This window comes from Pinus tabuliformis, chromosome 2_2 (genome assembly GCF_031772625.1).
Source record: "Pinus tabuliformis cultivar Carrire ecotype Pingquan chromosome 2_2, CPIR1, whole genome shotgun sequence".
NCBI classification, from domain to species: domain Eukaryota; kingdom Viridiplantae; phylum Streptophyta; class Pinopsida; order Pinales; family Pinaceae; genus Pinus; species Pinus tabuliformis.
Genome location: NC_142300.1, coordinates 1317359803 through 1317369062, shown reverse-complemented (window position 1 = coordinate 1317369062; position 9260 = coordinate 1317359803). Strand labels below are relative to the sequence as shown.

The following is a 9260-nucleotide window of genomic DNA, read 5'->3' as shown; positions in this document are numbered from 1 at the left end:
TTATTTCGAAATCAAATCCACTGAGAAAATCTGCCCAACGGCCTTGTCTCGCATTCAAAGTGGGTTGATTGAAGTAATGCGTTAAACTATGATGGTCAGTTAACAGCAGAAATTTCTTTCCGAGAAGGTAATGTCGCCACATCTTAAGTGCATGAATTACGGCAGTTAATTCCAAGTCGTAGGCAGAGTATCTCTGCTCGTGTTCCTTCAATTTCCTTGATTCATATGCAATTACCTTACCTTCCTGCATTAATACTCCCCCCACGCCCTCTTTGCTTGCATCGGTGCATACCACGTATTCCTTATTAGGATCTGCGATTCTTAAGATGGGTGCGGTGGTGAGTAGGTGTTTCAAGCGGTCGAAACTCTGCTGGCACTCTGCTGTCCACTTAAATGCCCTTCCTTTCTTTTGCAATGAGGTAATAGGGTAGGCTATTCTTGAAAAGCCCTCCACAAATCTCCTGTAATAGCCAGCTAGCCCCATGAAAGACCTGATGTCCGAAACATCCTTGGGCGTAGGCCATTCCATAATCGATTTTATCTTCTCGGGGTCAACCGCAATTCCCTCATTTGTAATTACATGCCCCAAATACTGAATTTCCTCTTTAAAGAAATCACATTTGCTAAATTTAGCATAAAGCTGATGCTCCCGGAGAGTTTGCAACACCAATCTAAGGTGCTCCTCATGTTCTCGCTGGGAACGAGAATATATCAATATGTCATCGATAAATATCAGCACAAACTTGTCCAAAAACTGGTGAAACACGCTATTCATCATGCACATGAAAGTGGCAGGTGCATTGGTTAAACCGAAAGGTAGCACTACGAATTCGTAGTGCCCGTAGTGTGTTCGGAACGTAGTTTTGGCGATGTCCTCATCCTTGATCCTGATCTGATGATAACCAGATCGCAGATCAATTTTGGAGAACAACTTTGCTCCTTTCACCTGATCAAAGAGTTCGTCTATTCTGGGTAGAGGGTACTTGTTTTTGACCGTGAGCTTGTTCAGCTGTCGGTAATCTATGCACATGCGAAGGGTCCCATCCTTCTTCTTCACAAACAATACCGGAGCCCCCCAAGGTGACACACTAGGTCGAATGTACTGTTTATCCAGCAATTCCTGGAGCTGCATCTTTAATTCCGTTAACTCTGGTATGCTCATCCGATATGGTGCCCTTGATACTGGGGCTGCCCCTGGTATCAATTCAATAGTGAAATCTATGTCTCTTCTTGGGGGCAGACCCGGAATATCTTCAGGAAAAACATCTGTGAATTCCTGCACCACTGGTATGTCATTTAATGCAGACATCTTATCTTTCTGGTTCACATAACCAACCTGTACGGCGTAAATCTGGCATTTCTTTCTTACACATTTGGCCAGCTGAGTTGCAGTGATAGGTCGGATCTGAACAGGATGTTTAATTCCCTGTAATTCCTGCTGCTGTCCCACATCATCTTTATAGTATATGGTCTTGGTCTTGCAATTCACCAGTGACCAGTGCTTTTCCAGCCAATCCATGCCAATAAGAATGTCATAGGAGCCCAATGGAAGTACATTCAAGTCTGCTGTCACAGGCTGTCCAGCTATACTGAAAGCGCAGTTATTAACTTTCGCTAGAACTCGCCTTTTGGCTCCCGTAGCTAACTGGACTAGCCATGGGTTTTTGAATTTTTCTGATGGTAACTTACAATGTTCCACTACTTTTGGACTAACATAACTTAGAGTGGCTCCTGGATCAATAAGTACAGCTACAGCAAGGGTTGAAATCTTACCTTCGAATTCCACCATGGAAGGTTGATATTCTGCCTGTCGGTCCTCCAATGCTGCATTGATCCTCGGTACGCTGCGTGCCACATCCCCTACAGTGGAAGCTTCATGGACTTGGGATATCTGATCTGTTCTTTTTCGCTGTGGGCAGTTCCTAGCATAGTGCGGTCCCTCGCATACCCAACATTGAACTGGAGGTCTGGTTCCTTCAACCTCTGATTTAGCAGGGAGCTCACTCATCCTGCTCTCGTTTGGCTTAGGACGGAAAGTACCCTTACTTGTGCTTCTGTTCAACTGCCCTTTTCCAACCCCTTTGCCACCATTTCCGCGGCTGCCTTTGTTGCTTCCGACATTTCTGCTACCTTTTCTCTCATTCCATTTCCTGCTTGGAATTTCTCCCTTTTGTTTGTTCTGCTGGTAGCAAATTCTGGCCTTCCTAATTGCCTCATCCATGGTTCGGGGGTTATCAAACTCAATTCGTTCTCTTATATAAGCTGGCAAACTACTCACAAACCTCTGCACCTTGGCCTTCTCCTCTTTTATGTAGGGCACATAACGCAATAGCGAAGTAAAGCGATTTATGAATTCATCCATGGATTGTTGTCCTAGTCGTAAATCATGAAATTCTCGCGCCTTCTCATCATAAAAGCGCTCAGTTAAATACCTCTCCTTAAAATATTTCTGAAATTTTTCCCAGGTTATGCTCTGCTCAGTTACACCCTTCACAATTTTAATCTCTTCCCACCACAGGGTGGCTTTGCCCTGCAACTGGAATATGGCCAAACGTGCCTTCAGATTTTGATCATATTCATACAATTGAAAATATTTATTAATGTTGATCAGCCATGCTTCCGCCGCTTCCTCCTGCTCTCCATCGAAAAGCGGGGGCTTGATTTTACGAAATTCACCCTGTAATTCCGTTTTCTGTCTCTTGGTAGCCTGCTGCTCTTGTACATTGTCAGAATGGTCTTCATGTTCTTCTGAAAACTCAGGAGCATAGTTCCGTTCCTCAGTGCCCCTTCGTTGCTCTGCACTAGGACTGGGTAAGGGTGGATTTTGTTTTTCAGATAGGCTCTTCAATATTCTTTCTTGTTCCATGGTTAATCGTGCATTGTCTTCTCGCAAGCGTGCCATCTCACCCTTCAGTTCTTGAACTGTTTGAAGTATTGCCTGATTAGTACTGCGTGTCTCAGCACCAAGCTGAACCCACAGTCCTGTATTATCTGGTGGGATGCCGCCAGCTCCCGGCATTTCCTCCATCTTACTGTATAACTGTCAGCTGTTGAATGTCTCAATATATTCCTGGTTACACAAAAAACATGATTAATGACATTGTACTGTATACATGTATAAGATAATTGTTCTTTCTGTTCCCATTGCTGTTCCAGAGGTCTCAGTTTTGGAACTTGGGCTCTGATACCACATTGTCACACTCCCTTCTATAAACCAAAATTACAGCCATAAAAAAAAATTTATGATATGGTTAACTTTACACTTGCAACCTTATATTTAATATTCACTTATCGTATAATCCATCTACCACATGATCACATAAGGGTTGGTGTAAGTTGTAATGGTTTATGGTTCAATACTTTGACACCACGGATATACATAAGGTGTTTAAAGCTCAAACTAAACGTGCTGCAAATCCTTTATTAATGATATATATATTGGCACTTGTGAGTTGACGGCATTCAATTGGTGTTTACTGCCAAATGGCAGAGTAAGCACGCCAGCTCACTGCTACCGTAGCCAAATGGCCCCTCATCATGTGAAGGCCATGTGGTCTAAGAGGGTTGACCAACCCTGGGATTTACGCTCGGCCTCCCGCCCAAAATCGACGATAGGGATCACTCGGCTCCATCGGACGGTCCTGCCTTACTTAGGGTTTGGTCTTGTGTATAAAAGTTCAAGGGTCTCCGTTTATGACTCATTTGTTCACCTACCAGTCATCGACCTCCTCCGCTGAGTTACGCTGCAACTTCCAAGCTCTTTGTTCTGCTCCAGATCGTCACTCCTCTGCCTCCTCCAGGTTTGCCGCGCCTCCCTATCTCATTTTACTGTTGGTTATGTCTCATTGTGTCCCGTTTCTGCACTACCATAACTAGTTTATGACTCACTGAATGAATACTAATCAATCAGGGTTTGTTTGAACGTTTGCTAGGTTCCGCCTCATGCCGCAGCTCATTTGCTTCAACCGCTGAAGGGTTTCGGTTCCAAGGCAGTTCCAGGTAGGTCGTTTCCTCCAGGGTTTCTATTGTTTGTATTGAGTGCGATTCAGGGTTGTATCATGACTGAGACGGCCCATTCTCCACCTGTGTCTCAGGTTGCTTCTGGACCAAACCTTTATGCAGCTATGCATGGCGGCCTTTCTGGAATGGCCGTTCCAGCTGTGCCTAGGTTATGGCCTCGACGCTTATGTTCTATTAACTGTTAAATTCTGTTCAAACTCTGTATTCTGTAGTTTTATCAGATCTAGATCTATTCTATGCTTTTGACATTTACGAACAGATTATACATCTGTATAAATTCAACATCATCCATCGTATTTGAAGATGTGATTGTTTTTGGCCGACCTGGTTTCTAAAGGTCACTGATTCTGACTGAGCTTTATAATGATAACTCTGTTCTATTTAATGTTCAACTCCGTCACTGGTGAATGGCTTCGGCTTGTTTTTAGTTATAATATTCTCATACTGTTATCGTGCCAGGTAGCGGCTATTCATGGTTTCACAGTATCACATATTATATGTCTGCGGCTGCGATTAAGGGTTTCCTTATCTACTTTATTTTTAAATATATATACGTCTCTGAATTAATTCCGGTTAATACCAGTTCACTTACATTTCCATGCCAAGGGTTAATAAGCTTATAATGAGCTCCTATATACACTGTTGTCTTTTCCTTTGTTCATTTGCATCACAGTTATAATAAGTTCTTGATTACGGTTTTCCTGAGTTAAGAAATCTATAGTTTCCCATTGTATTGTTTTCCATGGCACTGCTCTCGGCTTATTGACTCTACACAGCGAGAGGATAGATTTACATTCATTCCATGAATGTACAGTCTATCCCTTTTCGCACACAGTCTCACCATACGTTACTACATGTACTGTATTCATATGCCTGGTTCACGCTTTTACTTGATTCCTGGTATTTACTTTTCGGCATTATATTTAACTTCTCGATTGTAATATACATTTACTCTTATTTTCATTTCTGTAACTAGGGTTTGATGAATGTATCCCTTTGCATCCGTCTTATCACCTGTCAGTAGTCATTACACACATAACTGGAAAGTAGTTGAAGGTATTAAATTGTTATTCCGGGTATATTATCATATTTTTACAAATACTTGCGAAACTGGTTTGGACACATACGTAAGTTCTTTCTTTAGAGTTCTGTCTCCCTTTATTTACTCTGTTGAGGAAATGTATACCGAACAAGGTTATACTTCTCGGTTTAATGTTTACAAGAGACTTATTTCTGTGTCGGATTACCTAAACCCCCTAGGGTTAACTGCCAACTCGGCTTCCTTTAACTACTCAGGTCTTTACAAGGTAAGACCAATTATCTTCCTAGATAAGCTAACAAAGAAATTGGTCTTTCTGTTAATACAGAATTCCTGTGTAAGTTTGATAGTAGTATTCCACCTGAATGTCTATGTCACAGTTTCATTCTGTCTATTTAATAACAATAATTTTACTCTAAACATCGAACACAGCAACCTTTTAAGTAAAGATATAACTGAGTACTTCAATACCTGAACCTTTCTTTACTAAAGTTAAAGAAGCGTACCTGGTGCTCGATCACAGGGGTGCTTTGTTTTCAGTAGTCACCTGTAGAGTTTTCACTCTTAACCGCCCAACCTTGAGATCCACTACGCTGGATTCTCCCCCCTAGCCGTCTTGCAGGCCTGCAGCCCTCAACAAGACTTAAGCACCACGGTGCTGGGTCATCTGATCACAACCAGACATAACCCGTTTTCTTTCACTATGCAACTCCTCTCTGGAATCTCTCCTCTGCCTGTTCCCAAACAGCCCAGAGGTTTTCCTTCCCCCCCCTCTTCAGGGTGAGAGGCAGTTGTCTTTCTTTTTCAGTTTCTTAACTGATTAATTTCTTTTAATAGAAAAGCCTCTTTTGGAGGCTGCCAGCATTTCATTCAACACATGTGTAAAATAATTCATTGCATTTTCTTTTAACAAATAATAATGTCTTTTAAAAACAAGTTATCACCCATATTGTTTTTACCATAGCAGTTACCGGAAATTACAAGTTACCAGGGTTATTACATATATATATAATAAATTTCGATGAAATAAATTTAATTAATAAATATATAATCAATACAAATAAATTTATAAAAATTCTATTTATAATTTATTATTATTTTTTAATAACATATATTATATTTTATTAGTATTATTTTTTATTTGTTGCTCTAATTTATTTAGATTACATTTCTCTTTTATGAGTTAATATTTAAACGTAATATTATTATTATTTAAATTTATTTTAATGTGATTATTATGATTTTTATACAAAAAAAAATTGTTTGTAATTTTGTTAATAAAAACAAAATTACCATAATAAAATTGATTCTATTTATTATTTTTATTACTTATTACTCTTTATCACTTTCTAAATTAAATCTATATTATTTTTATTAATATTATTTCATCTAATAATTCTTTTACATCTCTCTTATATCTAGCCAACATTTAAATATTTATACTTAGTTACAATGACTACATTTCCTATATACTCGATTGTAATTATATGTTTAACATATCTAATCGTACTTATGAATATGATTCATTATTATTTAAATTTATTTTAATGTGATATGCATATTATGAGTTTTTCTTTATAGAAAAATCTTTGTAATTTCATTAAATAAAAATAAAATGATAGTATAGCAAATTGAATTCACTTGATTTATTATTTACAATATTACATTTTACATTTTATAGTTTTTTAATTTACTTTACATTTAAATATTTACTCTCATTTACAAACACTACAACATTCCCCCCACTGTCGTGTAGAAAGTTTCTTCTTGTAATATTTTTTCTTCTCTTTTTAAAAACAACACATAAATAGACTATTTGAATACTTATACTAATTTATTTTATGATCAATTTTCATATATGTATATAGAGAAAGTATAAAAAAGAAAAAAAAATCAGCATAATAAAATATTTCAATATACAAAGAAAGAAGTAATTAATAGTAAAAAAAAATATTTCTTAATAAAACTATTTCAAAAATTTAACTAATGATAAAAAAATTCATTGTGGATCATAGATAATGAATTTCTATGTCAAAACTATGTATAGGTTACATAAAACAATGGAAAAATAAAATCTTATGGTTAAAATAGTTCAAGTATTCTCACAGTTTTATATTTTAGCCTCTTTTTACGTATATTTTCTGTCAATTTTGTATTAAATCTAGCAATGAAAGCTTACTCTATATAGCACATATAATCCAAGTGGCTAAGGAGATTTTAAAGGGTGAATTTATGTATGCATTCAAAAAATGCAATATATATATATAGGCAAGGAAGGCCAAATCTGATAAGGTGCATTTCTTTTTTCAAGTTTTCATCATGAGGAACAACAAGAGTGTTATTCATCCCGAGGAACAAAAGGAATATAAATACCCTTGGGAGTTGGGAAAGACAACCGTTAATGTTTTCGAAGCTTGGTTACTATTCCAAAGGACAAAACAAGCAGTGAAAATGAATATTCAAGAAATCATAGTGATAGGAGATCCTCTCCTTATCATATGAAGAATCATAAGTAAACCTTTGCCTCAGGATGTAAAGATAACTCAAATCATTATAATAATTCTCAATCTTCTAAATCACATTCCAAGATTTCAATTCTACAATGTCTTAAAGGAAAACAATACTAAAGCTGATAAAAAGGCTAACAATGGGACATATCTCCCAAAAGAGAGCTCAAATTGGCATTGTCAACTCACAAATGAGCCCCTCCCCTAACTCCTCTCATGAATATTTTAATGAAACCGTCTTTGGATAAGTCCATCTCCGTGTGTACTCTTGGTTATCATGGAGCGTATAGGTGTCTTCAAATTGAGTTGGAATCTAGAAGCCTAATCATTCTTAGGGGTGATTATAGATCTATAATTTTTCCGCTCTACAGAAGGATGAGACTTCACCTTCAATCAATGCAGATTATTGGGACATCAACTTTTTGGTACCTCCACACGTGAATATATGAATCACATGGGAAGATTTATATTCATATCATAATGTCATTGGTCATGGATAGGATAGGGGAAAAGTATGTTGCATCGTGGAGGTGGATGGTGGAGACCTCTTGCAAGCTACTTGGATTGATTCTTAAAGTTTCTACCTCCTCTAAGGGAATGTTTATTTTGGATCACTGACCATGGTGTACATGTAACAAAGGTAACTACTAGGCTCTTCTGTTCTCTTTTCTCCTTAAAGGGTAGTTTTTATCTAGTTTTAAGACAATATGGTGGGCTCCCTCATGGTGGTTTGCTTGTACATTTTGGTATGTCATCTCACCTAAGAATTTTTCCTTGCCACCTAGTTTTGTTGTTTCATCTCTGTTGTGGCCTTTTCTTGTGTTTTTGGCAAAAGAGGTGATTTCGTGGTTCTTTTGAATTATCTAGTTATGTTACTTTGTCTCCTTTTGGATGGCGATGGGTTTCTATGGATACCTCAATGAATTTCAAATCAATATCGAGAGACGACAATTCTTTGGTGGAAAAATATTTGGATTTTATGTTCTGTGTGTCCTCTCTATGCAACCTTCAGGTCTCAACATTTTTTCAGATAAACTAGATGCAGTGGGATAGTCCAAATGATGTTTGCATCTATCCTATGACCAATATTCATCCTAAGGAATAATGAGAATATAAATACCATTGGGGATTAGGAAATACAACCAATAATGTTGTCAAAGCCTATGCACTATTCCAAGGGATAAAACAAGCCGTGAAAATGAACATAAAATAAATCATAGTGATTGAAGATTCCCTCTTTATATGATATCAAGAATCATAAGTTAATTCTTTCATTAGGATGTAAAGGTCGCTCTGATCATTATAAGGAATTCTCGATGTTTTGAATCACATTCGAAGATTTCAATTCTACCACGTCTTGAGGGAAAACAATATTAAAGTTGAATAGATCATGGATAATAATGGAACATATCTCCCCAAGGAGGACCTAGATTGGCATGATCATCTTACAAATGAGCCCCTCCCCTAACTCCTCCAATGAATATTTTAATGAACCCGTCCAGCTTCAAGTGTAATCTTGGTTATCATGGAGCATACATGTGCCTTCAAATCGAGCCGACATCTAGGTGCCGTAAAATGTCTTACAATTGTTGCCCCCTAATCATTCTTAGGGGTGCTTCTAGATCTACCATTCTCCTTCTCTACGGAGGGATGAACCTACACCCCGAATTAGTGCAAATTATTCGAACATTGAA

General features: G+C 37.7%; 1 long non-coding RNA gene across 1 annotated transcript; it reads left to right on the top strand.

The window, feature by feature from the left end:
* Positions 1 to 3756: 3756 nt before the first annotated feature.
* Positions 3757 to 4339, top strand: LOC149198384 (uncharacterized). Its single transcript, XR_016254267.1, has 3 exons — positions 3757 to 3800; positions 3933 to 3999; positions 4095 to 4339. It is a non-coding gene; the product is annotated as an uncharacterized LOC149198384 (long non-coding RNA).
* The last annotated feature ends 4921 nt before the right edge of the window (positions 4340 to 9260 follow it).